Source organism: Paramormyrops kingsleyae, chromosome 12 (genome assembly GCF_048594095.1).
Source record: "Paramormyrops kingsleyae isolate MSU_618 chromosome 12, PKINGS_0.4, whole genome shotgun sequence".
Taxonomy (NCBI): domain Eukaryota; kingdom Metazoa; phylum Chordata; class Actinopteri; order Osteoglossiformes; family Mormyridae; genus Paramormyrops; species Paramormyrops kingsleyae.
In genome coordinates, this window is record NC_132808.1 from 8,016,680 (window position 1) to 8,041,168 (window position 24,489).

The following is a 24,489-nucleotide window of genomic DNA, read 5'->3' on the forward strand; positions in this document are numbered from 1 at the left end:
ATGCAGGAATAATCAGAGCAAAGCTTCAGATTGGCGCTGTTTATAGAAATACACAAATGAACACGCATTTCTCCATCACCTTGCGTACTCGTTCGACAAAGAGACAAGATCTTTTGTTTTCATGTTAATAATCGGTCTCTGAAAAGACCACCAAAAATTGCCAATGCCAACTATATTTCAAGTTGTCGTGGCGGGGTATTGGGTTAAGTTTTCAACCAGCAATAATCACGCCTCGGTTAAACCTCATAGGCTACGATCTTGCCACTGCGCAAAGACACCAGCAGTTGCCCAAACAGTGCGTGCCCAGTGCCACTAATCATTTATTCGTTGACGGTGTGTCATATTAAACTGCGGAATGAATCAGATGCAGGAATAATCAGAGCAAAGCTTTAGATTGGCGCTGTTTATAGAAATACACAAATGAACACGCATTTCTCCATCACCTTGCGTGCTTGTTCGACAAAGAGACAAGATCTTTTGTTTTCATGTTAATAATCGGTCTCTGAAAAGACCACCAAAAATTGCCAATGCCAACTATATTTCAAGTTGTCGTGGCGGGGTATTGGGTTAAGTTTTCAACCAGCAATAATCACGCCTCGGTTAAACCTCATAGGCTACGATCTTGCCACTGCGCAAAGACACCAGCAGTTGCCCAAACAGTGCGTGCCCAATGCCACAAATCATTTATTCGTTGACGGTGTGTCATATTAAACTGCGGAATGAGTCAGATGCAGGAATAATCAGAGCAAAGCTTCAGATTGGCGCTGTTTATAGAAATACAAAAATAAACGTGCATTTCTCCATCACCTTGCGTGCTCGTTCGACAAAGAGACAAGATCTTTTGTTTTCATGTTAATAATCGGTCTCTGAAAAGACCACCAAAAATTGCCAATGCCAACTATATTTCAAGTTGTCGTGGCGGGGTATTGGGTTAAGTTTTCAACCAGCAATAATCACGCCTCGGTTAAACCTCATAGGCTACGATCTTGCCACTGCGCAAAGACACCAGCAGTTGCCCAAACAGTGCGTGCCCAGTGCCACTAATCATTTATTCGTTGACGGTGTGTCATATTAAACTGCGGAATGAGTCAGATGCAGGAATAATCAGAGCAAAGCTTCAGATTGGCGCTGTTTATAGAAATACACAAATGAACACGCATTTCTCCATCACCTTGCGTGCTTGTTCGACAAAGAGACAAGATCTTTTGTTTTCATGTTAATAATCGGTCTCTGAAAAAACCACCAAAAATTGCCAATGCAAACTATATTTCAAGTTGTCGTGGCGGGGTATTTGGTTAAGTTTTCAACCAGCAATAATCACGCCTCGGTTAAACCTCATAGGCTACGATCTTGCCACTGCGCAAAGACACCAGCAGTTGCCCAAACAGTGCGTGCCCAGTGCCACTAATCATTTATTCGTTGACGGTGTGTCATATTAAACTGCGGAATGAATCAGATGCAGGAATAATCAGAGCAAAGCTTTAGATTGGCGCTGTTTATAGAAATACACAAATGAACACGCATTTCTCCATCACCTTGCGTGCTTGTTCGACAAAGAGACAAGATCTTTTGTTTTCATGTTAATAATCGGTCTCTGAAAAGACCACCAAAAATTGCCAATGCCAACTATATTTCAAGTTGTCGTGGCGGGGTATTGGGTTAAGTTTTCAACCAGCAATAATCACGCCTCGGTTAAACCTCATAGGCTACGATCTTGCCACTGCGCAAAGACACCGGCAGTTGCCCAAACAGTGCGTGCCCAGTGCCACAAATCATTTATTCGTTGACGGTGTGTCATATTAAACTGCGGAATGAGTCAGGTGCAGGAATAATCAGAGCAAAGCTTCAGATTGGCGCTGTTTATAGAAATACACAAATGAACACGCATTTCTCCATCACCTTGCGTACTCGTTCGACAAAGAGACAAGATCTTTTGTTTTCATGTTAATAATCGGTCTCTGAAAAGACCACCAAAAATTGCCAATGCCAACTATATTTCAAGTTGTCGTGGCGGGGTATTGGGTTAAGTTTTCAACCAGCAATAATCACGCCTCGGTTAAACCTCATAGGCTACGATCTTGCCACTGCGCAAAGACACCAGCAGTTGCCCAAACAGTGCGTGCCCAGTGCCACTAATCATTTATTCGTTGACGGTGTGTCATATTAAACTGCGGAATGAATCAGATGCAGGAATAATCAGAGCAAAGCTTTAGATTGGCGCTGTTTATAGAAATACACAAATGAACACGCATTTCTCCATCACCTTGCGTGCTTGTTCGACAAAGAGACAAGATCTTTTGTTTTCATGTTAATAATCGGTCTCTGAAAAGACCACCAAAAATTGCCAATGCCAACTATATTTCAAGTTGTCGTGGCGGGGTATTGGGTTAAGTTTTCAACCAGCAATAATCACGCCTCGGTTAAACCTCATAGGCTACGATCTTGCCACTGCGCAAAGACACCAGCAGTTGCCCAAACAGTGCGTGCCCAATGCCACAAATCATTTATTCGTTGACGGTGTGTCATATTAAACTGCGGAATGAGTCAGATGCAGGAATAATCAGAGCAAAGCTTCAGATTGGCGCTGTTTATAGAAATACAAAAATAAACGTGCATTTCTCCATCACCTTGCGTGCTCGTTCGACAAAGAGACAAGATCTTTTGTTTTCATGTTAATAATCGGTCTCTGAAAAGACCACCAAAAATTGCCAATGCCAACTATATTTCAAGTTGTCGTGGCGGGGTATTGGGTTAAGTTTTCAACCAGCAATAATCACGCCTCGGTTAAACCTCATAGGCTACGATCTTGCCACTGCGCAAAGACACCAGCAGTTGCCCAAACAGTGCGTGCCCAGTGCCACAAATCATTTATTCGTTGACGGTGTGTCATATTAAACTGCGGAATGAGTCAGATGCAGGAATAATCAGAGCAAAGCTTCAGATTGGCGCTGTTTATAGAAATACACAAATGAACACGCATTTCTCCATCACCTTGCGTGCTCGTTCGACAAAGAGACAAGATCTTTTGTTTTCACGTTAATAGTCGGTCACTGAAAAGACCACCAAAAATTTCCAATGCCAACTATATTTCAAGTTGTCGTGGCGGGGTATTGGGTTAAGTTTTCAACCAGCAATAATCACGCCTCGGTTAAACCTCATAGGCTACGATCTTGCCACTGCGCAAAGACACCAGCAGTTGCCCAAACAGTGCGTGCCCAGTGCCACAAATCATTTATTCGTTGACGGTGTGTCATATTAAACTGCGGAATGAGTCAGATGCAGGAATAATCAGAGCAAAGCTTCAGATTGGCGCTGTTTATAGAAATACACAAATGAACACGCATTTCTCCATCACCTTGCGTGCTCGTTCGACAAAGAGACAAGATCTTTTGTTTTCATGTTAATAATCGGTCTCTGAAAAGACCACCAAAAATTGCCAATGCCAACTATATTTCAAGTTGTCGTGGCGGGGTATTGGGTTAAGTTTTCAACCAGCAATAATCACGCCTCGGTTAAACCTCATAGGCTACGATCTTGCCACTGCGCAAAGACACCAGCAGTTGCCCAAACAGTGCGTGCCCAGTGCCACTAATCATTTATTCGTTGACGGTGTGTCATATTAAACTGCGGAATGAATCAGATGCAGGAATAATCAGAGCAAAGCTTTAGATTGGCGCTGTTTATAGAAATACACAAATGAACACGCATTTCTCCATCACCTTGCGTGCTTGTTCAACAAAGAGACAAGATCTTTTGTTTTCATGTTAATAATCGGTCTCTGAAAAGACCACCAAAAATTGCCAATGCCAACTATATTTCAAGTTGTCGTGGCGGGGTATTGGGTTAAGTTTTCAACCAGCAATAATCACGCCTCGGTTAAACCTCATAGGCTACGATCTTGCCACTGCGCAAAGACACCAGCAGTTGCCCAAACAGTGCGTGCCCAGTGCCACAAATCATTTATTCGTTGACGGTGTGTCATATTAAACTGCGGAATGAGTCAGATGCAGGAATAATCAGAGCAAAGCTTCAGATTGGCGCTGTTTATAGAAATACACAAATGAACACGCATTTCTCCATCACCTTACGTGCTCGTTCGACAAAGAGACAAGATCTTTTGTTTTCATGTTAATAATCGGTCTCTGAAAAGACCACCAAAAATTGCCAATGCCAACTACATTTCAAGTTGTCGTGGCGGGGTATTGGGTTAAGTTTTCAACCAGCAATAATCACGCCTCGGTTAAACCTCATAGGCTACGATCTTGCCACTGCGCAAAGACACCAGCAGTTGCCCAAACAGTGGGTGCCCAGTGCCACAAATCATTTATTCGTTGACGGTGTGTCATATTAAACTGCGGAATGAGTCAGATGCAGGAATAATCAGAGCAAAGCTTCAGATTGGCGCTGTTTATAGAAATACAAAAATAAACGCGCATTTCTCCATCACCTTGCGTGCTCGTTCGACAAAGAGACAAGATCTATTGTTTTCATGTTAATAATCGGTCTCTGAAAAGACCACCAAAAATTGCCAATGCCAACTATATTTCAAGTTGTCGTGGCGGGGTATTGGGTTAAGTTTTCAACCAGCAATAATCACGCCTCGGTTAAACCTCATAGGCTACGATCTTGCCACTGCGCAAAGACACCGGCAGTTGCCCAAACAGTGCGTGCCCAGTGCCACAAATCATTTATTCGTTGACGGTGTGTCATATTAAACTGCGGAATGAGTCAGATGCAGGAATAATCAGAGCAAAGCTTCAGATTGGCGCTGTTTATAGAAATACACAAATGAACACGCATTTCTCCATCACCTTGCGTGCTCGTTCGACAAAGAGACAAGATCTTTTGTTTTCATGTTAATAATCGGTCTCTGAAAAGACCACCAAAAATTGCCAATGCCAACTATATTTCAAGTTGTCGTGGCGGGGTATTGGGTTAAGTTTTCAACCAGCAATAATCACGCCTCGGTTAAACCTCATAGGCTACGATCTTGCCACTGCGCAAAGACACCAGCAGTTGCCCAAACAGTGCGTGCCCAGTGCCACAAATCATTTATTCGTTGACGGTGTGTCATATTAAACTGCGGAATGAGTCAGATGCAGGAATAATCAGAGCAAAGCTTCAGATTGGCGCTGTTTATAGAAATACACAAATGAACACGCATTTCTCCATCACCTTGCGTGCTCGTTCGACAAAGAGACAAGATCTTTTGTTTTCATGTTAATAATCGGTCTCTGAAAAGACCACCAAAAATTGCCAATGCCAACTATATTTCAAGTTGTCGTGGCGGGGTATTGGGTTAAGTTTTCAACCAGCAATAATCACGCCTCGGTTAAACCTCATAGGCTACGATCTTGCCACTGCGCAAAGACACCAGCAGTTGCCCAAACAGTGCGTGCCCAGTGCCACTAATCATTTATTCGTTGACGGTGTGTCATATTAAACTGCGGAATGAGTCAGATGCAGGAATAATCAGAGCAAAGCTTCAGATTGGCGCTGTTTATAGAAATACACAAATGAACACGCATTTCTCCATCACCTTGCGTGCTCGTTCGACAAAGAGACAAGATCTTTTGTTTTCATGTTAATAATCGGTCTCTGAAAAGACCACCAAAAATTGCCAATGCCAACTATATTTCAAGTTGTCGTGGCGGGGTATTGGGTTAAGTTTTCAACCAGCAATAATCACGCCTCGGTTAAACCTCATAGGCTACGATCTTGCCACTGCGCAAAGACACCAGCAGTTGCCCAAACAGTGCGTGCCCAGTGCCACAAATCATTTATTCGTTGACGGTGTGTCATATTAAACTGCGGAATGAGTCAGATGCAGGAATAATCAGAGCAAAGCTTCAGATTGGCGCTGTTTATAGAAATACAAAAATAAACGCGCATTTCTCCATCACCTTGCGTGCTCGTTCGACAAAGAGACAAGATCTATTGTTTTCATGTTAATAATCGGTCTCTGAAAAGACCACCAAAAATTGCCAATGCCAACTATATTTCAAGTTGTCGTGGCGGGGTATTGGGTTAAGTTTTCAACCAGCAATAATCACGCCTCGGTTAAACCTCATAGGCTACGATCTTGCCACTGCGCAAAGACACCAGCAGTTGCCCAAACAGTGCGTGCCCAGTGCCACTAATCATTTATTCGTTGACGGTGTGTCATATTAAACTGCGGAATGAGTCAGATGCAGGAATAATCAGAGCAAAGCTTCAGATTGGCGCTGTTTATAGAAATACACAAATGAACACGCATTTCTCCATCACCTTGCGTGCTCGTTCGACAAAGAGACAAGATCTTTTGTTTTCATGTTAATAATCGGTCTCTGAAAAGACCACCAAAAATTGCCAATGCCAACTATATTTCAAGTTGTCGTGGCGGGGTATTGGGTTAAGTTTTCAACCAGCAATAATCACGCCTCGGTTAAACCTCATAGGCTACGATCTTGCCACTGCGCAAAGACACCAGCAGTTGCCCAAACAGTGCATGCCCAGTGCCACAAATCATTTATTCGTTGACGGTGTGTCATATTAAACTGCGGAATGAGTCAGATGCAGGAATAATCAGAGCAAAGCTTCAGATTGGCGCTGTTTATAGAAATACACAAATGAACACGCATTTTTCCATCACCTTGCGTACTCGTTCGACAAAGAGACAAGATCTTTTGTTTACATGTTAATAATCTGTCTCTGAAAACACCACCAAAAATTTCCAATGCCAACTATATTTCAAGTTGTCGTGGCGGGGTATTGGGTTAAGTTTTCAACCAGCAATAATCACGCCTCGGTTAAACCTCATAGGCTACGATCTTGCCACTGCGCAAAGACACCAGCAGTTGCCCAAACAGTGCGTGCCCAGTGCCACAAATCATTTATTCGTTGACGGTGTGTCATATTAAACTGCGGAATGAGTCAGATGCAGGAATAATCAGAGCAAAGCTTCAGATTGGCGCTGTTTATACAAATACAAAAATAAACGCGCATTTCTCCATCACCTTGCATGCTCGTTCGACAAAGAGACAAGATCTTTTGTTTTCATGTTAATAATCGGTCTCTGAAAAGACCACCAAAAATTGCCAATGCCAACTATATTTCAAGTTGTCGTGGCGGGGTATTGGGTTAAGTTTTCAACCAGCAATAATCACGCCTCGGTTAAACCTCATAGGCTACGATCTTGCCACTGCGCAAAGACACCAGCAGTTGCCCAAACAGTGCGTGCCCAGTGCCACAAATCATTTATTCGTTGACGGTGTGTCATATTAAACTGCGGAATGAGTCAGATGCAGGAATAATCAGAGCAAAGCTTCAGATTGGCGCTGTTTATACAAATACAAAAATAAACGCGCATTTCTCCATCACCTTGCATGCTCGTTCGACAAAGAGACAAGATCTTTTGTTTTCATGTTAATAATCGGTCTCTGAAAAGACCACCAAAAATTGCCAATGCCAACTATATTTCAAGTTGTCGTGGCGGGGTATTGGGTTAAGTTTTCAACCAGCAATAATCACGCCTCGGTTAAACCTCATAGGCTACGATCTTGCCACTGCGCAAAGACACCAGCAGTTGCCCAAACAGTGCGTGCCCAGTGCCACAAATCATTTATTCGTTGACGGTGTGTCATATTAAACTGCGGAATGAGTCAGATGCAGGAATAATCAGAGCAAAGCTTCAGATTGGCGCTGTTTATACAAATACAAAAATAAACGCGCATTTCTCCATCACCTTGCATGCTCGTTCGACAAAGAGACAAGATCTTTTGTTTTCATGTTAATAATCGGTCTCTGAAAAGACCACCAAAAATTGCCAATGCCAACTATATTTCAAGTTGTCGTGGCGGGGTATTGGGTTAAGTTTTCAAACAGCAATAATCACGCCTCGGTTAAACCTCATAGGCTACGATCTTGCCACTGCGCAAAGACACCAGCAGTTTCCCAAACAGTGCGTGCCCAGTGCCACTAATCATTTATTCGTTGACGGTGTGTCATATTAAATTGCGGAATGAGTCAGATGCAGGAATAATCAGAGCAAAGCTTCAGATTGGCGTTGTTTATAGAAATACACAAATGAACACGCATTTCTCCATCACCTTGCGTGCTTGTTCGACAAAGAGACAAGATCTTTTGTTTTCATGTTAATAATCGGTCTCTGAAAAAACCACCAAAAATTGCCAATGCAAACTATATTTCAAGTTGTCGTGGCGGGGTATTGGGATAAGTTTTCAACCAGCAATAATCACGCCTCGCTTAAACCTCATAGGCTACGATCTTGCCACTGCGCAAAGACACCAGCAGTTGCCCAAACAGTGCGTGCCCAGTGCCACAAATCATTTATTCGTTGACGGTGTGTCATATTAAACTGCGGAATGAGTCAGATGCAGGAATAATCAGAGCAAAGCTTCAGATTGGCGCTGTTTATAGAAATACACAAATGAACACGCATTTCTCCATCACCTTACGTGCTCGTTCGACAAAGAGACAAGATCTTTTGTTTTCATGTTAATAATCGGTCTCTGAAAAGACCACCAAAAATTGCCAATGCCAACTACATTTCAAGTTGTCGTGGCGGGGTATTGGGTTAAGTTTTCAACCAGCAATAATCACGCCTCGGTTAAACCTCATAGGCTACGATCTTGCCACTGCGCAAAGACACCAGCAGTTGCCCAAACAGTGGGTGCCCAGTGCCACAAATCATTTATTCGTTGACGGTGTGTCATATTAAACTGCGGAATGAGTCAGATGCAGGAATAATCAGAGCAAAGCTTCAGATTGGCGCTGTTTATAGAAATACAAAAATAAACGCGCATTTCTCCATCACCTTGCGTGCTCGTTCGACAAAGAGACAAGATCTATTGTTTTCATGTTAATAATCGGTCTCTGAAAAGACCACCAAAAATTGCCAATGCCAACTATATTTCAAGTTGTCGTGGCGGGGTATTGGGTTAAGTTTTCAACCAGCAATAATCACGCCTCGGTTAAACCTCATAGGCTACGATCTTGCCACTGCGCAAAGACACCGGCAGTTGCCCAAACAGTGCGTGCCCAGTGCCACAAATCATTTATTCGTTGACGGTGTGTCATATTAAACTGCGGAATGAGTCAGATGCAGGAATAATCAGAGCAAAGCTTCAGATTGGCGCTGTTTATAGAAATACACAAATGAACACGCATTTCTCCATCACCTTGCGTGCTCGTTCGACAAAGAGACAAGATCTTTTGTTTTCATGTTAATAATCGGTCTCTGAAAAGACCACCAAAAATTGCCAATGCCAACTATATTTCAAGTTGTCGTGGCGGGGTATTGGGTTAAGTTTTCAACCAGCAATAATCACGCCTCGGTTAAACCTCATAGGCTACGATCTTGCCACTGCGCAAAGACACCAGCAGTTGCCCAAACAGTGCGTGCCCAGTGCCACAAATCATTTATTCGTTGACGGTGTGTCATATTAAACTGCGGAATGAGTCAGATGCAGGAATAATCAGAGCAAAGCTTCAGATTGGCGCTGTTTATAGAAATACACAAATGAACACGCATTTCTCCATCACCTTGCGTGCTCGTTCGACAAAGAGACAAGATCTTTTGTTTTCATGTTAATAATCGGTCTCTGAAAAGACCACCAAAAATTGCCAATGCAAACTATATTTCAAGTTGTCGTGGCGGGGTATTGGGTTAAGTTTTCAACCAACAATAATCACGCCTCGGTTAAACCTCATAGGCTACGATCTTGCCACTGCGCAAAGACACCAGCAGTTGCCCAAACAGTGCGTGCCCAGTGCCACAAATCATTTATTCGTTGACGGTGTGTCATATTAAACTGCGGAATGAGTCAGATGCAGGAATAATCAGAGCAAAGCTTTAGATTGGCGCTGTTTATAGAAATACACAAATGAACACGCATTTCTCCATCACCTTGCGTGCTCGTTCGACAAAGAGACAAGATCTTTTGTTTTCATGTTAATAATCGGTCTCTGAAAAGACCACCAAAAATTGCCAATGCAAACTATATTTCAAGTTGTCGTGGCGGGGTATTGGGTTAAGTTTTCAACCAGCAATAATCACGCCTCGGTTAAACCTCATAGGCTACGATCTTGCCACTGCGCAAAGACACCAGCAGTTGCCAAAACAGTGCGTGCCCAGTGCCACTAATCATTTATTCGTTGATGGCGTGTCATATTAAACTGCGGAATGAGTCAGATGCAGGAATAATCAGGGCAAAGCTTCAGATTGGCGCTGTTTATAAAAACACAAAAATAAACGCGCATTTCTCCATCACGTTGCGTGCTCGTTCGACAAAGAGACAAGATCTTTTGTTTTCATGTTAATAATCGGTCTCTGAAAAGACCACCAAAAATTGCCAATGTCAACTATATTTCAAGTTGTCGTGGCGGGGTATTGGGTTAAGTTTTCAACCAGCAATAATCACGCCTCGGTTAAACCTCATAGGCTACGATCTTGCCACTGCGCAAAGACACCAGCAGTTGCCCAAACAGTGCGTGCCCAGTGCCACTAATCATTTATTCGTTGACGGTGTGTCATATTAAACTGCGGAATGAGTCAGATGCAGGAATAATCAGAGCAAAGCTTCAGATTGGCGCTGTTTATAGAAATACAAAAATAAACACGCATTTCTCCATCACCTTGCGTGCTCGTTCGACAAAGAGACAAGATCTTTTGTTTTCATGTTAATAATCGGTCTCTGAAAAGACCACCAAAAATTGCCAATGCCAACTATATTTCAAGTTGTCGTGGCGGGGTATTGGGTTAAGTTTTCAACCAGCAATAATCACGCCTCGGTTAAACCTCATAGGCTACGATCTTGCCACTGCGCAAAGACACCAGCAGTTGCCCAAACAGTGCGTGCCCAGTGCCACAAATCATTTATTCGTTGACGGTATGTCATATTAAACTGCGGAATGAGTCAGATGCAGGAATAATCAGAGCAAAGCTTCAGATTGGCGCTGTTTATAGAAATACACAAATGAACACGCATTTTTCCATCACCTTGCGTGCTCGTTCGACAAAGAGACAAGATCTTTTGTTTTCATGTTAATAATCTGTCTCTGAAAACACCACCAAAAATTTCCAATGCCAACTATATTTCAAATTGTCGTGGCGGGGTATTGGGTTAAGTTTTCAACCAGCAATAATCACGCCTCGGTTAAAACTCATAGATTACGATCTTGCCACTGTGCAAAGACACCAGCAGTTGCCCAAACAGTGCGTGCCCAGTGCCACAAATCATTTATTCGTTGACGGTGTGTCATATTAAACTGCGGAATGAGTCAGATGCAGGAATAATCAGAGCAAAGCTTCAGATTGGCGCTGTTTATAGAAATACAAAAATAAACGCGCATTTCTCCATTTCCTTGCGTGCTCGTTCGACAAAGAGACAAGATCTTTTGTTTTCATGTTAATAATCGGTCTCTGAAAAGACCACCAAAAATTGCCAATGCCAACTATATTTCAAGTTGTCGTGGCGGGGTATTGGGTTAAGTTTTCAACCAGCAATAATCACGCCTCGGTTAAACCTCATAGGCTACGATCTTGCCACTGCGCAAAGACACCAGCAGTTGCCCAAACAGTGCGTGCCCAGTGCCACAAATCATTTATTCGTTGACGGTGTGTCATATTAAACTGCGGAATGAGTCAGATGCAGGAATAATCAGAGCAAAGCTTCAGATTGGCGCTGTTTATAGAAATACACAAATGAACACGCATTTCTCCATCACCTTGCGTGCTCGTTCGACAAAGAGACAAGATCTTTTGTTTTCATGTTAATAATCGGTCTCTGAAAAGACCACCAAGAATTGCCAATGCCAACTATATTTCAAGTTGTCGTGGCGGGGTATTGGGTTAAGTTTTCAACCAGCAATAATCACGCCTCGGTTAAACCTCATAGGCTACGATCTTGCCACTGCGCAAAGACAACAGCAGTTGCCCAAACAGTGCGTGCCCAGTGCCACTAATCATTTATTCGTTGACGGTGTGTCATATTAAACTGCGGAATGAGTCAGATGCAGGAATAATCAGAGCAAAGCTTCAGATTGGCGCTGTTTATAGAAATACAAAAATAAACACGCATTTCTCCATCACCTTGCGTGCTCGTTCGACAAAGAGACAAGATCTTTTGTTTTCATGTTAATAATCGGTCTCTGAAAAGACCACCAAAAATTGCCAATGCCAACTATATTTCAAGTTGTCGTGGCGGGGTATTGGGTTAAGTTTTCAACCAGCAATAATCACGCCTCGGTTAAACCTCATAGGCTACGATCTTGCCACTGCGCAAAGACACCAGCAGTTGCCCAAACAGTGCGTGCCCAGTGCCACTAATCATTTATTCGTTGACGGTGTGTCATATTAAACTGCGGAATGAGTCAGATGCAGGAATAATCAGAGCAAAGCTTCAGATTGGCGCTGTTTATAGAAATACACAAATGAACACGCATTTCTCCATCACCTTGCGTGCTCCTTCGACAAAGAGACAAGATCTTTTGTTTTCATGTTAATAATCGGTCTCTGAAAAGACCAGCAAAAATTGCCAATGCCAACTATATTTCAAGTTGTCGTGGCGGGGTATTGGGTTAAGTTTTCAACCAGCAATAATCACGCCTCGGTTAAACCTCATAGGCTACGATCTTGCCACTGCGCAAAGACACCAGCAGTTGCCCAAACAGTGTGTGCCCAGTGCCACAAATCATTTATTCGTTGACGGTGTGTCATATTAAACTGCGGAATGAGTCAGATGCAGGAATAATCAGAGCAAAGCTTCAGATTGGCGCTGTTTATAGAAATACAAAAATAAACGCGCATTTCTCCATTTCCTTGCGTGCTCGTTCGACAAAGAGGCAAGATCTTTTGTTTTCATGTTAATAATCGGTCTCTGAAAAGACCACCAAAAATTGCCAATGCCAACTATATTTCAAGTTGTCGTGGCGGGGTATTGGGTTAAGTTTTCAACCAGCAATAATCATGCCTCGGTTAAACCTCATAGGCTATAATCTTGCCACTGCGCAAAGACACCAGCAGTTGCCCAAACAGTGCGTGCCCAGTGCCACAAATCATTTATTCGTTGACGGTGTGTCATATTAAACTGCGGAATGAGTCAGATGCAGGAATAATCAGAGCAAAGCTTCAGATTGGCGCTGTTTGTAGAAATACAAAAATAAACGCGCATTTCTCCATCACCTTGCGTGCTCGTTCGACAAAGAGACAAGATCTTTTGTTTTCATGTTAATAATCTGTCTCTGAAAAGACCACCAAAAATTGCCAATGTCAACTATATTTCAAGTTGTCGTGGCGGGGTATTGGGTTTAGTTTTCAACCAGCAATAATCACGCCTCGGTTAAACCTCGTAGGCTACGATCTTGCCACTGCGCAAAGACACCAGTAGTTGCCCAAACAGTGCGTGCCCAGTGCCACAAATCATTTATTCGTTGATGGCGTGTCATATTAAACTGCGGAATGAGTCAGATGCAGGAATAATCAGAGCAAAGCTTCAGATTGGCGCTGTTTATAAAAACACAAAAATAAACGCGCATTTCTCCATCACGTTGCGTGCTCGTTCGACAAAGAGACAAGATCTTTTGTTTTCATGTTAATAATCGGTCTCTGAAAAGACCACCAAAAATTGCCAATGTCAACTATATTTCAAGTTGTCGTGGCGGGGTATTGGGTTAAGTTTTCAACCAGCAATAATCACGCCTCGGTTAAACCTCATAGGCTACGATCTTGCCACTGCGCAAAGACACCAGCAGTTGCCCAAACAGTGCGTGCCCAGTGCCACAAATCATTTATTCGTTGACGGTGTGTCATATTAAACTGCGGAATGAGTCAGATGCAGGAATAATCAGAGCAAAGCTTCAGATTGGCGCTGTTTATAGAAATACAAAAATAAACGCGCATTTCTCCATCACCTTGCGTGCTCGTTCGACAAAGAGACAAGATCTTTTGTTTTCATGTTAATAATCGGTCTCTGAAAAGACCACCAAAAATTGCCAATGCCAACTATATTTCAAGTTGTCGTGGCGGGGTATTGGGTTAAGTTTTCAACCAGCAATAATCACGCCTCGGTTAAACCTCGTAGGCTACGATCTTGCCACTGCGCAAAGACACCAGGAGTTGCCCAAACAGTGCGTGCCCAGTGCCACAAATCATTTATTCGTTGACGGTGTGTCATATTAAACTGCGGAATGAGTCAGATGCAGGAATAATCAGAGCAAAGCTTTAGATTGGCGCTGTTTATAGAAACACAAAAATAAACGCGCATTTCTCCATCACGTTGCGTGCTCGTTCGACAAAGAGACAAGATCTTTTGTTTTCATGTTAATAATCGGTCTCTGAAAAGACCACCAAAAATTGCCAATGCAAACTATATTTCAAGTTGTCGTGGCGGGGTATTGGGTTAAGTTTTCAACCAGCAATAATCACGCCTCGGTTAAACCTCATAGGCTACGATCTTGCCACTGCGCAAAGACACCAGCAGTTGCCCAAACAGTGCGTGCCCAGTGCCACAAATCATTTATTCGTTGACGGTGTGTCATATTAAACTGCGGAATGAGTCAGATGCAGGAATAATCAGAGCAAAGCTTCAGATTGGCGCTGTTTATAAAAACACAAAAATAAACGCGCATTTCTCCATCACGTTGCGTGCTCGTTCGACAAAGAGACAAGATCTTTTGTTTTCATGTTAATAATCGGTCTCTGAAAAGACCGCCAAAAATTGCCAATGTCAACTATACTTCAAGTTGTCGTGGCGGGGTATTGGGTTAAGTTTTCAACCAGCAATAATCACGCCTCGGTTAAACCTCATAGGCTACGATCTTGCCACTGCGCAAAGACACCAGCAGTTGCCCAAACAGTGTGTGCCCAGTGCCACAAATCATTTATTCGTTGACGGTGTGTCATATTAAACTGCGGAATGAGTCAGATGCAGAAATAATCAGAGCAAAGCTTCAGATTGGCGCTGTTTATAGAAATACAAAAATAAACGCGTATTTCTCCATCACCTTGCGTGCTCGTTCGACAAAGAGACAAGATCTTTTGTTTTCACGTTAATAATCGTCTCTGAAAAGACCACCAAAAATTGCCAATGCCAACTATATTTCAAGTTGTCGTGGCGGGGTATTGGGTTAAGTTTTCAACCAGCAATAATCACACCTCGGTTAAACCTCATAGGCTACGATCTTGCCACTGCGCAAAGACACCAGCAGTTGCCCAAACAGTGCGTGCCCAGTGCCACTAATCATTTATTCGTTGACGGTGTGTCATATTAAACTGCGGAATGAGTCAGATGCAGGAATAATCAGAGCAAAGCTTCAGATTGGCGCTGTTTATAGAAATACACAAATGAACACGCATTTCTCCATCACCTTGCGTGCTCCTTCGACAAAGAGACAAGATCTTTTGTTTTCATGTTAATAATCGGTCTCTGAAAAGACCACCAAAAATTGCCAATGCCAACTATATTTCAAGTTGTCATGGCGGGGTATTGGGTTAAGTTTTCAACCAGCAATAATCATGCCTCTGTTAAACCTCATAGGCTACGATCTTGCCACTGCGCAAAGACATCAGCAGTTGCCCAAACAGTGCGTGCCCAGTGCCACAAATCATTTATTCGTTGACGGTGTGTCATATTAAACTGCGGAATGAGTCAGATGCAGGAATAATCAGAGCAAAGCTTCAGATTGGCGCTGTTTATAGAAATACAAAAATAAACGCGCATTTCTCCATCACCTTGCGTGCTCGTTCGACAAAGAGACAAGATCTTTTGTTTTCATGTTAATAATCGGTCTCTGAAAAGACCACCAAAAATTGCCAATGCCAACTATATTTCAAGTTGTCGTGGCGGGGTATTGGGTTAAGTTTTCAACCAGCAATAATCACGCCTCGGTTAAACCTCGTAGGCTACGATCTTGCCACTGCGCAAAGACACCAGTAGTTGCCCAAACAATGCGTGCCCAGTGCCACAAATCATTTATTCGTTGACGGTGTGTCATATTAAACTGCGGAATGAGTCAGATGCAGGAATAATCAGAGCAAAGCTTCAGATTGGCGCTGTTTATAGAAATACACAAATGAACACGCATTTCTCCATCACCTTGCGTGCTCGTTCGACAAAGAGACAAGATCTTTTGTTTTCATGTTAATAATCGGTCTCTGAAAAGACCACCAAAAATTGCCAATGCCAACTATATTTCAAGTTGTCGTGGCGGGGTATTGGGTTAAGTTTTCAACCAGCAATAATCACGCCTCGGTTAAACCTCATAGGCTACGATCTTGCCACTGCGCAAAGACCCCAGCAGTTGCCCAAACAGTGCGTGCCCAGTGCCACAAATCATTTATTCGTTGACGGTATGTCATATTAAACTGCGGAATGAGTCAGATGCAGGAATAATCAGAGCAAAGCTTCAGATTGGCGCTGTTTATAGAAATACACAAATGAACACGCATTTTTCCATCACCTTGCGTGCTCGTTCGACAAAGAGACAAGATCTTTTGTTTTCATGTTAATAATCTGTCTCTGAAAACACCACCAAAAATTTCCAATGCCAACTCTATTTCAAATTGTCGTGGCGGGGTATTGGGTTAAGTTTTCAACCAGCAATAATCACGCCTCGGTTAAAACTCATAGGCTACGATCTTGCCACTGTGCAAAGACACCAGCAGTTGCCCAATCAGTGCGTGCCCAGTGCCACAAATCATTTATTCGTTGACGGTGTGTCATATTAAACTGCGGAATGAGTCAGATGCAGGAATAATCAGAGCAAAGCTTTAGATTGGCGCTGTTTATAGAAACACAAATATAAACGCGCATTTCTCCATCACGTTGCGTGCTCGTTCGACAAAGAGACAAGATCTTTTGTTTTCATGTTAATAATCGGTCTCTGAAAAGACCACCAAAAATTGCTAATGCAAACTATATTTCAAGTTGTCGTGGCGGGGTATTGGGTTAAGTTTTCAACCAGCAATAATCACGCCTCGGTTAAACATCATAGGCTACGATCTTGCCACTGCGCAAAGACACCAGCAGTTGCCCAAACAGTGCGTGCCCAGTGCCACAAATCATTTATTCGTTGACGGTGTGTCATATTAAACTGCGGAATGAGTCAGATGCAGGAATAATCAGAGCAAAGCTTCAGATTGGCGCTGTTTATAGAAATACAAAAATAAACGCGCATTTCTCCATCACCTTGCGTGCTCGTTCGACAAAGAGACAAGATCTTTTGTTTTCATGTTAATAATCGGTCTCTGAAAAGACCACCAAAAATTGCCAATGCCAACTATATTTCAAGTTGTCGTGGCGGGGTATTGGGTTAAGTTTTCAACCAGCAATAATCACGCCTCGGTTAAACCTCATAGGCTACGATCTTGCCACTGCGCAAAAACACCAGCAGTTGCCCAAACAGTGCGTGCCCAGTGCCACAAATCATTTATTCGTTGACGGTGTGTCATATTAAACTGCGGAATGAGTCAGATGCAGGAATAATCAGAGCAAAGCTTCAGATTGGCGCTGTTTATAGAAATACAAAAATAAACGCGTATTTCTCCATCACCTTGCGTGCTCGTCCGACAAAGAGACAAGATCTTTTGTTTTCATGTTAATAATCGGTCTCTGAAAAGACCACCAAAAATTGCCAATGCCAACTATATTTCAAGTTGTCGTGGCGGGGTATTGGGTTAAGTTTTCAACCAGCAATAAACACGCCTCGGTTAAACCTCGTAGGCTATAATCTTGCCACTGCGCAAAGACACCAGCAGTTGCCCAAACAGTGCGTGCCCAGTGCCACAAATCATTTATTCGTTGATGGCGTGTCATATTAAACTGCGGAATGAGTCAGATGCAGGAATAATCAGAGCAAAGCTTCAGATTGGCGCTGTTTATAAAAACACAAAAATAAACGCGCATTTCTCCATAACCTTGCGTGCTCGTTCGACAAAGAGACAAGATCTTTTGTTTTCACGTTAATAATCGGTCTCTGAAAAGACCACCAAAAATTGCCAATGCCAACTATATTTCAAGTTGTCGTGGCGGGGTATTGGGTTAAGTTTTCAACCAGCAATAATCACGCCTCGGTTAAACCTCATAGGCTACGATCTTGCCACTGCGCAAAGAAACTAGCAGTTGCCCAAACAGTGCATGCCCAGTGCCACAAATCATTTATTCGTTGACGGTGTGTCATATTAAACTGCGGAATGAGTCAGATGCAGGAATAATCAGAGCAAAGCTTCAGATTGGCGCTGTTTATAGAAATACTCAAATGAACACGCATTTTTCCATCACCTTGCGTGCTCGTTCGACAAAGAGACAAGATCTTTTGTTTTCATGTTAATAATCTGTCTCTGAAAACACCACCAAAAATTTCCAATGCCAACTATATTTCAAGTTGTCGTGGCGGGGTATTGGGTTAAGTTTTCAACCAGCAATAATCACGCCTCAGTTAAACCTCATAGGCTATATATCATTTGTTGAGCGTTATCTAGTCGCGTATAATTTGCATTTGGACGTCCAGCTACCATGAATGTCACAGTTTGTGGGTGCCTGTTCTTGATGAATAAAATAAATCGTAATAAATCAATAAATAAAAATGTTTCTTTCACCAAAAAAGTGTATTCTTAAGTATTTTTGTAGATCTCATATCGAAACACTATCGAACTATATCTTTGTGTTGTCTGGTTTCATTTTCTCGTATAAGTAAGGCTACTGTACACCTTTCAAACGCTCATGTGAAATATCTACACTATTATAGAAACGTCACATTGGTTGGCACTGTACAAGTCATTATATCTGAATTAATACAAGAAAGAAAAAGAAAATTGCAAAGCAGATCTGTTAGATTTAAACATGGAAGTAGCATGTAGAAATAAGTCCCCCAGGCTTGGCATATAGTAGTGGAAAAGGCTAAATTTGTATCTTACGAAAACATTTGAAAGTGTTTGGGGCAGGATTTGTAATCATCCATTTTGTCCTATACACTGTAACAATAGGGAAGCTGCCCTGCATAATCTAAAAGTCCACAGAAGTGGCATGTAGAAATGAGGCCCCAGGGTAAGTCATATATTGCTAGAAAGGTTGGAATTTGTACTTAATGAAATCAATGTGTCTGGGGCTGGATTTTAAAATATCCATTATACACATAAATAAATTAATGTGGCATCAGAAGACATGTATAATGATAGTAAAATGAGTACAAGTAGTGCAATGTGAAAAATGTGTGCACATATGTCTCCACATGTATAAAGCAGCTGTATACCATAACGAAAAGCAGTAATGGATATGTTACATAAAGTGCTTACTGTCCAAAATGACGAGTCATGTACAGCACAAGATAAATATTAAATGTTAACCCTTTGAATTCGACAAACGCAAAATGCGTCTTGCATTTTTCGCACCCATTAATCTCAAGCTCTTAACTTTGGATATGCATAATTCACAGACAAGAATCATATGTCTTTGGAATCGAGAGAACTATCAGATCACTTCAACAAGTTACCAAATAGATGCAAAATCAAAATTAGCATATTAATTTCCACCTGGCACTAACCTTGTATTCTTCTGTCACATGACCGGTGGGAAGTAGGACCCGAATGCAAGCTGTTGGGCAGAATTCCCTTCGCAGGGAGCTTTATTGACAGGCAGGCTTGGGCACAGAGACGCAAACAGACGACAAGGACAGAACTGGATTAGATAAGACTGAGCACATTACCAGACTAAGGGATGGGAAAACACAAGGCAGCTGGTAGTGACTGACAGAAGGGCAGGAACATGAAGCGAGACTAACAGACAGCAAGCGTGGCTCTTTAGGGCCATGACATGGAGGAGATCTGGAAGGCAAGGGTGACAGGACAGGCAGGACATGACAGTAATACCCCCCCCCCGCCCCACCCCCCCCCCCCAATCCTGTGCCCTCTGGGTGCAAAGGCATCATTAAGGGGACACACAGACCAGGGTAAAACCAAGGACAGCAGGGGAGACAAACCACCAAGACACAACTCATGACATGCAGACGTGGGACCAAAAGACAAACAGCATGTGTCAGTGGACAAGTGGGAACAAAGGAAACAGAAGGAGATGAAGGGAAGGATTGGGCGCCAAAAAGGACCAAAGGTGGCACAGAGACAGACAGGGCAGGACACAACCAGACAAGACAGACAATCGATGGGACCCGTGCAACATGAATAGGGCCAGGAGAGGGAGCCAGGGGGAACCTAAAGGGGGAAGCAAGAGTGACTGGAGTGGGGGCTGGAACAGTGAGATCGGGCTAAGAGGTGAAACCAGGGAGAGCCACGGGGAAGCAAGACTACAGAACAAAGACTGAGGTATTAGGAGGGGCAAGACACTAGGTAGCATGGGAGGTACAGCGAACAGTTCAGGGACTCTGACGGGCTCCGGGGTGCCGCAGAAGGGTCGCGGACAGGGGGGCCTTCAGAGTCCTGTCTGGGTCTGTAGAAAGGACAAGCTCCTCTCGTCTGCAGCAGCCGAGGGAAGAAAGGCATCGGTAGACGGCGAGGGGTCGGCAGAGCCGGAGGGCATCAAGGGGCAGGCAGGACAGGAACCGGACCACACCGTGGACCCTGCAGAACAAAAGCACAGGCCAGTACCAGTGCCGGAGGAGACCAGAGGTGGTTCCTTTCGGGAACTAATGTACGGGGTTCCCCCGAAAGACCCCCTTGGACCAAGCCGGGATCCGGTGGTAAGTCTGGGTAGCATACCCCCGTTCTTTCCTCCTGGAGCCAAGCCCCCGACTGGTTTTCCGTTGACCCTGCTGGTGTCGCAGTGATAGCCTCCTCGGCTGAGGAAACTCTGGTCCACGGAGTGGGACTCAGGGCAAGATCTGGACGGTCCCACTCCTGGTTCTCCAGGGGAATGTCCTGCAGGTCAGCCCCCTCAGGGCTGCAATCGTCCGGAGAGTCTGATGCCAGGCTGGTTACACCTTAATCCAGGATGGTGGTGCCTTAATCCATACTAAGTGTAATTAAACATAATAAAACTTAAAACAATAAAATGGTAAAGAGAGGAAAATTTATTGTGCAATTTTCCAAAATTTGTTGAACTTCAGGGCTTTTCCTCTTATCCGGATGTTTGCAAGTGCTGTGACTCTGTGATGAATGGTGACGTATGAGATCCTGAGAATGGGCGACGCCTCCAAGGGTGAGTGGCAGGTGGCATTTCCCAGGATTTACAGGCTGGAGATGTCTGAGGAGCTCTCCTGGAGAGAAGACAGAAAGAGAAGAAGGGAACAAGCAGAGGGTGTGGGGAGAAAAAGACTGCAGATCCAGGTAAAGTTGTACAGGTGGATTGTACAAAATGCCAGTGAAGTCTTGGTCCTCAAGGGATCCTGTTTATAATAAAAAAAGACAGTAAATTAATTTTAAATTAATCGTAAGGCTTATCATTTACATCTGTCTAGGAGTTAAAACACATAAAATCAATTAACTTACCTGGTGATTTTGGAACTTCCGACTCCAAAGCAAAATAATACAGATTATAACTAAATGCATCATTTTTCTTAGGAAAAAGGGATAAATTAAACAAAAGGCTAACTTTGGAACCTAAAACAAAAACAGCAATTTCACATCGGGGATAAAAATCATTTCAAAGGTCTTCAATACATTTTTCCTGTGTCTGCTCCCTTTACATGTAGATATTGATATAAACATGTACCTTTAAAATATATTATGTGCAGTTTTTAAGCTTATTTCATTTGATACGCACAAGTGCAATACACAAGTGCACTAGGCCCAACACATGGGTCAGAAGCCTCCTACCCCACCTTACACCAGCCACGTGGACAACAGCCGTCCTACAGCCACGTAGCACCACGTTTGGCAAACCTACCGTCTGGTCAGACTAAATCCTGCCTACCTTTCTGCGGGGCACTAAAATACCACTGTGGCTTTGGCTGACCATCTGCCGCACAGAATCGTCACAGAGGTCATCAGGTCCCCCGTCTCCTTCATGGTGGTGTGTTGACTTTAAGGCCCACGACACTGAGAAGTTTGCCACAGTGCGTGTGACGTCATACGCGTACCCCCCTCCAGTCCGGACGGCAGAGGTTCAGCCACTTACAGATATACTGTAACATACCTCACTTAAATATTATACTAATGAGAACAACTGGCTTCAAAAACATACCCCAAACACGCTACCCAATCATACTTACAATTTTACATCCTCAGCGGTAAATTTTTATCGCACAAAACAGGAATGAATCCATTATGAGCTTTCCCTGACAACCTTTGAGATCGGGGTCAAAACGGACTAAGCATGGGGTATTCTAAAAAAATAATAATTAAAAGTTATAAATAAAATAATGAAAGATAAACACACAAAATTCATAAAATCTGCTAAACGCTCTAAAACGTGTCTCAGTTATAATGAAGCCCAGGGAAAGGCCACACACCAGCCTACTACACATACTAATCATTGTTCTTTCCCACTGCATGCTCTGTCACTATAACCATATCCAACAAACTGCTATGCTGAACATTAATACTTTGTTTGCATGAGGAGTATCTTGTCCTGTTACTAAATATACGAGATAAAACAAGAACTAAATACGCTGTGATTACTGTATGCATTAAAATTTCAAAGACTGAATTCAATCCCAGCCTTCAAAATACTCCCGGCTGCTACTTTTTCCAAAAAGACACGGGACAGCAGGAAAAGCCCCATTTCATCTTCTTGTTCTTCTTTGTCTTCTTCTTCTTCTGACTCTTCTCAGTATCATCTGACAAATCTTCAGCATTCACATTGGATGATACTTCTTCTCCGGTGTTCTTCTCCACAGCATCAGCATCTTCTTTTATTTCATCCGCCATCCTCACTTCAGTGTCTTCCTCTTCCTCGGCTCCTTCTTCTGGGATGGTCACCAGCCATGATCTGCCTCCATATGCCACCATACCTTGTAATATGTCCACATCAGCACCTTCTGCCTCCTGATGTATTGCCATCTGTCCACTGTGGCAACCTCAGCGTCTTGTGCCTCCTGAAACACCACACCGATTGTTTCTTCTTCCTCACGTCGTTCTTCCTGAATAGTTTCCAGTCATGTTCTGCCTCCTTGTGACACAATATATCCCAAAACATTCCCTCTGCTTTTCTCTCCTTCTCCCTTAACCTCCTCCACATTCACTCCCACCTCACATCCATTCTCCTCACCTCCATTTACCATAAGAACATAAGAACATAAGAAATTTACAAACGAGAGGAGGCCATTCCCCTGTGCTTGAGGATTGCTCTATAATATTCATTACATCCATACCAGCCTCTATCCCCTCCATCTCACCATCTGAGTCATTCCCCTCAAATTCTCCCCTCTCTGGTACATCCACCTTTTCCGCATTAATCTGTAATATTATTTGTAATATTATTTGTCAACCTTTAACTTTGCTATTTCAGAAATCCGTATCTGCTGGTGTGGTACCTTCTGATTGGAAGCACGCTAATATAAGACCCATATTCAATAAAGGGGATAGAAATAATCCATCAAGCTATTGGCCAATTCATTTAGCTTGCATAACTGGAAAAGTAATAGAAGCTATAATCCGAGCGAAAATGGTAAACTACCCTTGGTGTGTATGATGATGCTGCCATGTCCCACTCTCGCAAGTGTGGGGAAGCAATTAAAAAGCACAATAGGATGTTGGGTTACATCTCTAGGTGTGTGGAATTTAAGTCAAGGGAGGTGATGCTACGATTATAAAATTCCATGATAAGACCCAACCGAGAATATTGTGTGCAGGTTTGGTCACCTTACCTTAAAAAGGACATTGAGGAGAGGTTAGCTGAGCTGAATCTGTTCAGCCTCGAACAAAGGAGACTAAGGGGGGGTCATGATCTAGGTATGTAAGATTCTCATAGGTTCATTTTTTTCCATTACTGCTATTTGCCACACATGGTTATATAACAGAATAGATGAAGCCCTGCCTACATCTAGCTTTCTCCCAGGGGATTCACTATCCTAGTGTGATTCAATATAGCCAGTATCTACTGAGATGCTTGATATATTTTCTCTTTCATTGCATTTTTGATGGACATAGAGGACACTATTTGGCTGAGACAGTATTAGCATGAATTTTTTATTTCAAAATTGTAATGACATAAATACAACAACAACAAAAACAAATTTATTTTTGTATAGCGCATTATCACAACATTACATCGTCTCAAAGCGCTTTACAGCATCCCCACCCAAAGCCCCCAGTGAGTAAGCCATAGGCGACAGTGGCAAGGAAAAACTCCCTAGAAGGAAGAAACCTTGGGAGGGACCAGACTCAAAGGGGGAGCCCATCCTCCAGGGGCCGGCAGGGAGAGTCAAATACAGGAAATTGTGAGACACAAACGAGGAGCAGGGGGAAGATGGCAAGCCGGTGCCAACGCTCCCTCCAATCGCCAGTCAACCAGAAGGCAGGGAGCGGGTCATACAAGAAAGATGACACAGGCAGAACGACAAGCTGGATGCACGGACGTCATTGGTAGAGGCGACAGTTAT

At 43.1% G+C, this 24,489-nt stretch overlaps 51 non-coding genes across 51 annotated transcripts; all 51 read right to left on the reverse strand.

Moving 5' to 3' along the window:
• Positions 1 to 135: 135 nt before the first annotated feature.
• On the reverse strand, positions 136 to 276 carry LOC140577830 (U4 spliceosomal RNA). The gene has a single exon (XR_011981962.1). It is a non-coding gene; the product is annotated as a U4 spliceosomal RNA (small nuclear RNA).
• Positions 277 to 499: 223 nt separating this feature from the next.
• On the reverse strand, positions 500 to 640 carry LOC140577831 (U4 spliceosomal RNA). Its single transcript, XR_011981963.1, has one exon. It is a non-coding gene; the product is annotated as a U4 spliceosomal RNA (small nuclear RNA).
• Positions 641 to 863: 223 nt separating this feature from the next.
• LOC140577832 (U4 spliceosomal RNA) lies at positions 864 to 1,004 on the reverse strand. The gene has a single exon (XR_011981964.1). It is a non-coding gene; the product is annotated as a U4 spliceosomal RNA (small nuclear RNA).
• Positions 1,005 to 1,227: 223 nt separating this feature from the next.
• Positions 1,228 to 1,368, reverse strand: LOC140577917 (U4 spliceosomal RNA). Its single transcript, XR_011982049.1, has one exon. It is a non-coding gene; the product is annotated as a U4 spliceosomal RNA (small nuclear RNA).
• A 223-nt stretch (positions 1,369 to 1,591) lies between these two features.
• LOC140577833 (U4 spliceosomal RNA) lies at positions 1,592 to 1,732 on the reverse strand. The gene has a single exon (XR_011981965.1). It is a non-coding gene; the product is annotated as a U4 spliceosomal RNA (small nuclear RNA).
• Positions 1,733 to 1,955: 223 nt separating this feature from the next.
• On the reverse strand, positions 1,956 to 2,096 carry LOC140577834 (U4 spliceosomal RNA). Its single transcript, XR_011981966.1, has one exon. It is a non-coding gene; the product is annotated as a U4 spliceosomal RNA (small nuclear RNA).
• Positions 2,097 to 2,319: 223 nt separating this feature from the next.
• LOC140577835 (U4 spliceosomal RNA) lies at positions 2,320 to 2,460 on the reverse strand. The gene has a single exon (XR_011981967.1). It is a non-coding gene; the product is annotated as a U4 spliceosomal RNA (small nuclear RNA).
• Positions 2,461 to 2,683: 223 nt separating this feature from the next.
• LOC140577836 (U4 spliceosomal RNA) lies at positions 2,684 to 2,824 on the reverse strand. Its single transcript, XR_011981968.1, has one exon. It is a non-coding gene; the product is annotated as a U4 spliceosomal RNA (small nuclear RNA).
• Positions 2,825 to 3,047: 223 nt separating this feature from the next.
• Positions 3,048 to 3,188, reverse strand: LOC140577920 (U4 spliceosomal RNA). Its single transcript, XR_011982052.1, has one exon. It is a non-coding gene; the product is annotated as a U4 spliceosomal RNA (small nuclear RNA).
• A 223-nt stretch (positions 3,189 to 3,411) lies between these two features.
• LOC140577837 (U4 spliceosomal RNA) lies at positions 3,412 to 3,552 on the reverse strand. Its single transcript, XR_011981969.1, has one exon. It is a non-coding gene; the product is annotated as a U4 spliceosomal RNA (small nuclear RNA).
• A 223-nt stretch (positions 3,553 to 3,775) lies between these two features.
• On the reverse strand, positions 3,776 to 3,916 carry LOC140577839 (U4 spliceosomal RNA). Its single transcript, XR_011981971.1, has one exon. It is a non-coding gene; the product is annotated as a U4 spliceosomal RNA (small nuclear RNA).
• Positions 3,917 to 4,139: 223 nt separating this feature from the next.
• LOC140577869 (U4 spliceosomal RNA) lies at positions 4,140 to 4,280 on the reverse strand. Its single transcript, XR_011982001.1, has one exon. It is a non-coding gene; the product is annotated as a U4 spliceosomal RNA (small nuclear RNA).
• A 223-nt stretch (positions 4,281 to 4,503) lies between these two features.
• Positions 4,504 to 4,644, reverse strand: LOC140577840 (U4 spliceosomal RNA). The gene has a single exon (XR_011981972.1). It is a non-coding gene; the product is annotated as a U4 spliceosomal RNA (small nuclear RNA).
• Positions 4,645 to 4,867: 223 nt separating this feature from the next.
• LOC140577841 (U4 spliceosomal RNA) lies at positions 4,868 to 5,008 on the reverse strand. Its single transcript, XR_011981973.1, has one exon. It is a non-coding gene; the product is annotated as a U4 spliceosomal RNA (small nuclear RNA).
• A 223-nt stretch (positions 5,009 to 5,231) lies between these two features.
• LOC140577842 (U4 spliceosomal RNA) lies at positions 5,232 to 5,372 on the reverse strand. The gene has a single exon (XR_011981974.1). It is a non-coding gene; the product is annotated as a U4 spliceosomal RNA (small nuclear RNA).
• A 223-nt stretch (positions 5,373 to 5,595) lies between these two features.
• Positions 5,596 to 5,736, reverse strand: LOC140577843 (U4 spliceosomal RNA). Its single transcript, XR_011981975.1, has one exon. It is a non-coding gene; the product is annotated as a U4 spliceosomal RNA (small nuclear RNA).
• A 223-nt stretch (positions 5,737 to 5,959) lies between these two features.
• On the reverse strand, positions 5,960 to 6,100 carry LOC140577844 (U4 spliceosomal RNA). The gene has a single exon (XR_011981976.1). It is a non-coding gene; the product is annotated as a U4 spliceosomal RNA (small nuclear RNA).
• A 223-nt stretch (positions 6,101 to 6,323) lies between these two features.
• On the reverse strand, positions 6,324 to 6,464 carry LOC140577845 (U4 spliceosomal RNA). Its single transcript, XR_011981977.1, has one exon. It is a non-coding gene; the product is annotated as a U4 spliceosomal RNA (small nuclear RNA).
• Positions 6,465 to 6,685: 221 nt separating this feature from the next.
• Positions 6,686 to 6,828, reverse strand: LOC140577928 (U4 spliceosomal RNA). Its single transcript, XR_011982060.1, has one exon. It is a non-coding gene; the product is annotated as a U4 spliceosomal RNA (small nuclear RNA).
• A 223-nt stretch (positions 6,829 to 7,051) lies between these two features.
• LOC140577846 (U4 spliceosomal RNA) lies at positions 7,052 to 7,192 on the reverse strand. Its single transcript, XR_011981978.1, has one exon. It is a non-coding gene; the product is annotated as a U4 spliceosomal RNA (small nuclear RNA).
• Positions 7,193 to 7,415: 223 nt separating this feature from the next.
• On the reverse strand, positions 7,416 to 7,556 carry LOC140577847 (U4 spliceosomal RNA). Its single transcript, XR_011981979.1, has one exon. It is a non-coding gene; the product is annotated as a U4 spliceosomal RNA (small nuclear RNA).
• Positions 7,557 to 7,779: 223 nt separating this feature from the next.
• Positions 7,780 to 7,920, reverse strand: LOC140577892 (U4 spliceosomal RNA). Its single transcript, XR_011982024.1, has one exon. It is a non-coding gene; the product is annotated as a U4 spliceosomal RNA (small nuclear RNA).
• Positions 7,921 to 8,143: 223 nt separating this feature from the next.
• Positions 8,144 to 8,284, reverse strand: LOC140577935 (U4 spliceosomal RNA). Its single transcript, XR_011982067.1, has one exon. It is a non-coding gene; the product is annotated as a U4 spliceosomal RNA (small nuclear RNA).
• Positions 8,285 to 8,507: 223 nt separating this feature from the next.
• LOC140577870 (U4 spliceosomal RNA) lies at positions 8,508 to 8,648 on the reverse strand. The gene has a single exon (XR_011982002.1). It is a non-coding gene; the product is annotated as a U4 spliceosomal RNA (small nuclear RNA).
• A 223-nt stretch (positions 8,649 to 8,871) lies between these two features.
• Positions 8,872 to 9,012, reverse strand: LOC140577848 (U4 spliceosomal RNA). Its single transcript, XR_011981980.1, has one exon. It is a non-coding gene; the product is annotated as a U4 spliceosomal RNA (small nuclear RNA).
• A 223-nt stretch (positions 9,013 to 9,235) lies between these two features.
• Positions 9,236 to 9,376, reverse strand: LOC140577850 (U4 spliceosomal RNA). The gene has a single exon (XR_011981982.1). It is a non-coding gene; the product is annotated as a U4 spliceosomal RNA (small nuclear RNA).
• Positions 9,377 to 9,599: 223 nt separating this feature from the next.
• LOC140577921 (U4 spliceosomal RNA) lies at positions 9,600 to 9,740 on the reverse strand. The gene has a single exon (XR_011982053.1). It is a non-coding gene; the product is annotated as a U4 spliceosomal RNA (small nuclear RNA).
• Positions 9,741 to 9,963: 223 nt separating this feature from the next.
• On the reverse strand, positions 9,964 to 10,104 carry LOC140577901 (U4 spliceosomal RNA). The gene has a single exon (XR_011982033.1). It is a non-coding gene; the product is annotated as a U4 spliceosomal RNA (small nuclear RNA).
• A 223-nt stretch (positions 10,105 to 10,327) lies between these two features.
• LOC140577877 (U4 spliceosomal RNA) lies at positions 10,328 to 10,468 on the reverse strand. The gene has a single exon (XR_011982009.1). It is a non-coding gene; the product is annotated as a U4 spliceosomal RNA (small nuclear RNA).
• Positions 10,469 to 10,691: 223 nt separating this feature from the next.
• On the reverse strand, positions 10,692 to 10,832 carry LOC140577851 (U4 spliceosomal RNA). The gene has a single exon (XR_011981983.1). It is a non-coding gene; the product is annotated as a U4 spliceosomal RNA (small nuclear RNA).
• Positions 10,833 to 11,053: 221 nt separating this feature from the next.
• On the reverse strand, positions 11,054 to 11,196 carry LOC140577939 (U4 spliceosomal RNA). The gene has a single exon (XR_011982071.1). It is a non-coding gene; the product is annotated as a U4 spliceosomal RNA (small nuclear RNA).
• A 223-nt stretch (positions 11,197 to 11,419) lies between these two features.
• Positions 11,420 to 11,560, reverse strand: LOC140577852 (U4 spliceosomal RNA). Its single transcript, XR_011981984.1, has one exon. It is a non-coding gene; the product is annotated as a U4 spliceosomal RNA (small nuclear RNA).
• A 223-nt stretch (positions 11,561 to 11,783) lies between these two features.
• LOC140577896 (U4 spliceosomal RNA) lies at positions 11,784 to 11,924 on the reverse strand. Its single transcript, XR_011982028.1, has one exon. It is a non-coding gene; the product is annotated as a U4 spliceosomal RNA (small nuclear RNA).
• Positions 11,925 to 12,147: 223 nt separating this feature from the next.
• On the reverse strand, positions 12,148 to 12,288 carry LOC140577853 (U4 spliceosomal RNA). Its single transcript, XR_011981985.1, has one exon. It is a non-coding gene; the product is annotated as a U4 spliceosomal RNA (small nuclear RNA).
• A 223-nt stretch (positions 12,289 to 12,511) lies between these two features.
• LOC140577880 (U4 spliceosomal RNA) lies at positions 12,512 to 12,652 on the reverse strand. The gene has a single exon (XR_011982012.1). It is a non-coding gene; the product is annotated as a U4 spliceosomal RNA (small nuclear RNA).
• Positions 12,653 to 12,875: 223 nt separating this feature from the next.
• Positions 12,876 to 13,016, reverse strand: LOC140577874 (U4 spliceosomal RNA). The gene has a single exon (XR_011982006.1). It is a non-coding gene; the product is annotated as a U4 spliceosomal RNA (small nuclear RNA).
• A 223-nt stretch (positions 13,017 to 13,239) lies between these two features.
• Positions 13,240 to 13,380, reverse strand: LOC140577906 (U4 spliceosomal RNA). Its single transcript, XR_011982038.1, has one exon. It is a non-coding gene; the product is annotated as a U4 spliceosomal RNA (small nuclear RNA).
• Positions 13,381 to 13,603: 223 nt separating this feature from the next.
• LOC140577878 (U4 spliceosomal RNA) lies at positions 13,604 to 13,744 on the reverse strand. Its single transcript, XR_011982010.1, has one exon. It is a non-coding gene; the product is annotated as a U4 spliceosomal RNA (small nuclear RNA).
• A 223-nt stretch (positions 13,745 to 13,967) lies between these two features.
• Positions 13,968 to 14,108, reverse strand: LOC140577907 (U4 spliceosomal RNA). Its single transcript, XR_011982039.1, has one exon. It is a non-coding gene; the product is annotated as a U4 spliceosomal RNA (small nuclear RNA).
• Positions 14,109 to 14,331: 223 nt separating this feature from the next.
• On the reverse strand, positions 14,332 to 14,472 carry LOC140577902 (U4 spliceosomal RNA). The gene has a single exon (XR_011982034.1). It is a non-coding gene; the product is annotated as a U4 spliceosomal RNA (small nuclear RNA).
• A 223-nt stretch (positions 14,473 to 14,695) lies between these two features.
• On the reverse strand, positions 14,696 to 14,836 carry LOC140577881 (U4 spliceosomal RNA). Its single transcript, XR_011982013.1, has one exon. It is a non-coding gene; the product is annotated as a U4 spliceosomal RNA (small nuclear RNA).
• Positions 14,837 to 15,058: 222 nt separating this feature from the next.
• On the reverse strand, positions 15,059 to 15,199 carry LOC140577886 (U4 spliceosomal RNA). Its single transcript, XR_011982018.1, has one exon. It is a non-coding gene; the product is annotated as a U4 spliceosomal RNA (small nuclear RNA).
• Positions 15,200 to 15,422: 223 nt separating this feature from the next.
• On the reverse strand, positions 15,423 to 15,563 carry LOC140577882 (U4 spliceosomal RNA). The gene has a single exon (XR_011982014.1). It is a non-coding gene; the product is annotated as a U4 spliceosomal RNA (small nuclear RNA).
• Positions 15,564 to 15,786: 223 nt separating this feature from the next.
• Positions 15,787 to 15,927, reverse strand: LOC140577908 (U4 spliceosomal RNA). The gene has a single exon (XR_011982040.1). It is a non-coding gene; the product is annotated as a U4 spliceosomal RNA (small nuclear RNA).
• A 223-nt stretch (positions 15,928 to 16,150) lies between these two features.
• LOC140577854 (U4 spliceosomal RNA) lies at positions 16,151 to 16,291 on the reverse strand. The gene has a single exon (XR_011981986.1). It is a non-coding gene; the product is annotated as a U4 spliceosomal RNA (small nuclear RNA).
• A 221-nt stretch (positions 16,292 to 16,512) lies between these two features.
• On the reverse strand, positions 16,513 to 16,655 carry LOC140577936 (U4 spliceosomal RNA). The gene has a single exon (XR_011982068.1). It is a non-coding gene; the product is annotated as a U4 spliceosomal RNA (small nuclear RNA).
• A 223-nt stretch (positions 16,656 to 16,878) lies between these two features.
• On the reverse strand, positions 16,879 to 17,019 carry LOC140577933 (U4 spliceosomal RNA). Its single transcript, XR_011982065.1, has one exon. It is a non-coding gene; the product is annotated as a U4 spliceosomal RNA (small nuclear RNA).
• Positions 17,020 to 17,242: 223 nt separating this feature from the next.
• Positions 17,243 to 17,383, reverse strand: LOC140577884 (U4 spliceosomal RNA). The gene has a single exon (XR_011982016.1). It is a non-coding gene; the product is annotated as a U4 spliceosomal RNA (small nuclear RNA).
• A 223-nt stretch (positions 17,384 to 17,606) lies between these two features.
• On the reverse strand, positions 17,607 to 17,747 carry LOC140577923 (U4 spliceosomal RNA). The gene has a single exon (XR_011982055.1). It is a non-coding gene; the product is annotated as a U4 spliceosomal RNA (small nuclear RNA).
• A 223-nt stretch (positions 17,748 to 17,970) lies between these two features.
• LOC140577871 (U4 spliceosomal RNA) lies at positions 17,971 to 18,111 on the reverse strand. The gene has a single exon (XR_011982003.1). It is a non-coding gene; the product is annotated as a U4 spliceosomal RNA (small nuclear RNA).
• A 221-nt stretch (positions 18,112 to 18,332) lies between these two features.
• LOC140577940 (U4 spliceosomal RNA) lies at positions 18,333 to 18,472 on the reverse strand. The gene has a single exon (XR_011982072.1). It is a non-coding gene; the product is annotated as a U4 spliceosomal RNA (small nuclear RNA).
• Between the last annotated feature and the right edge of the window lie 6,017 nt (positions 18,473 to 24,489).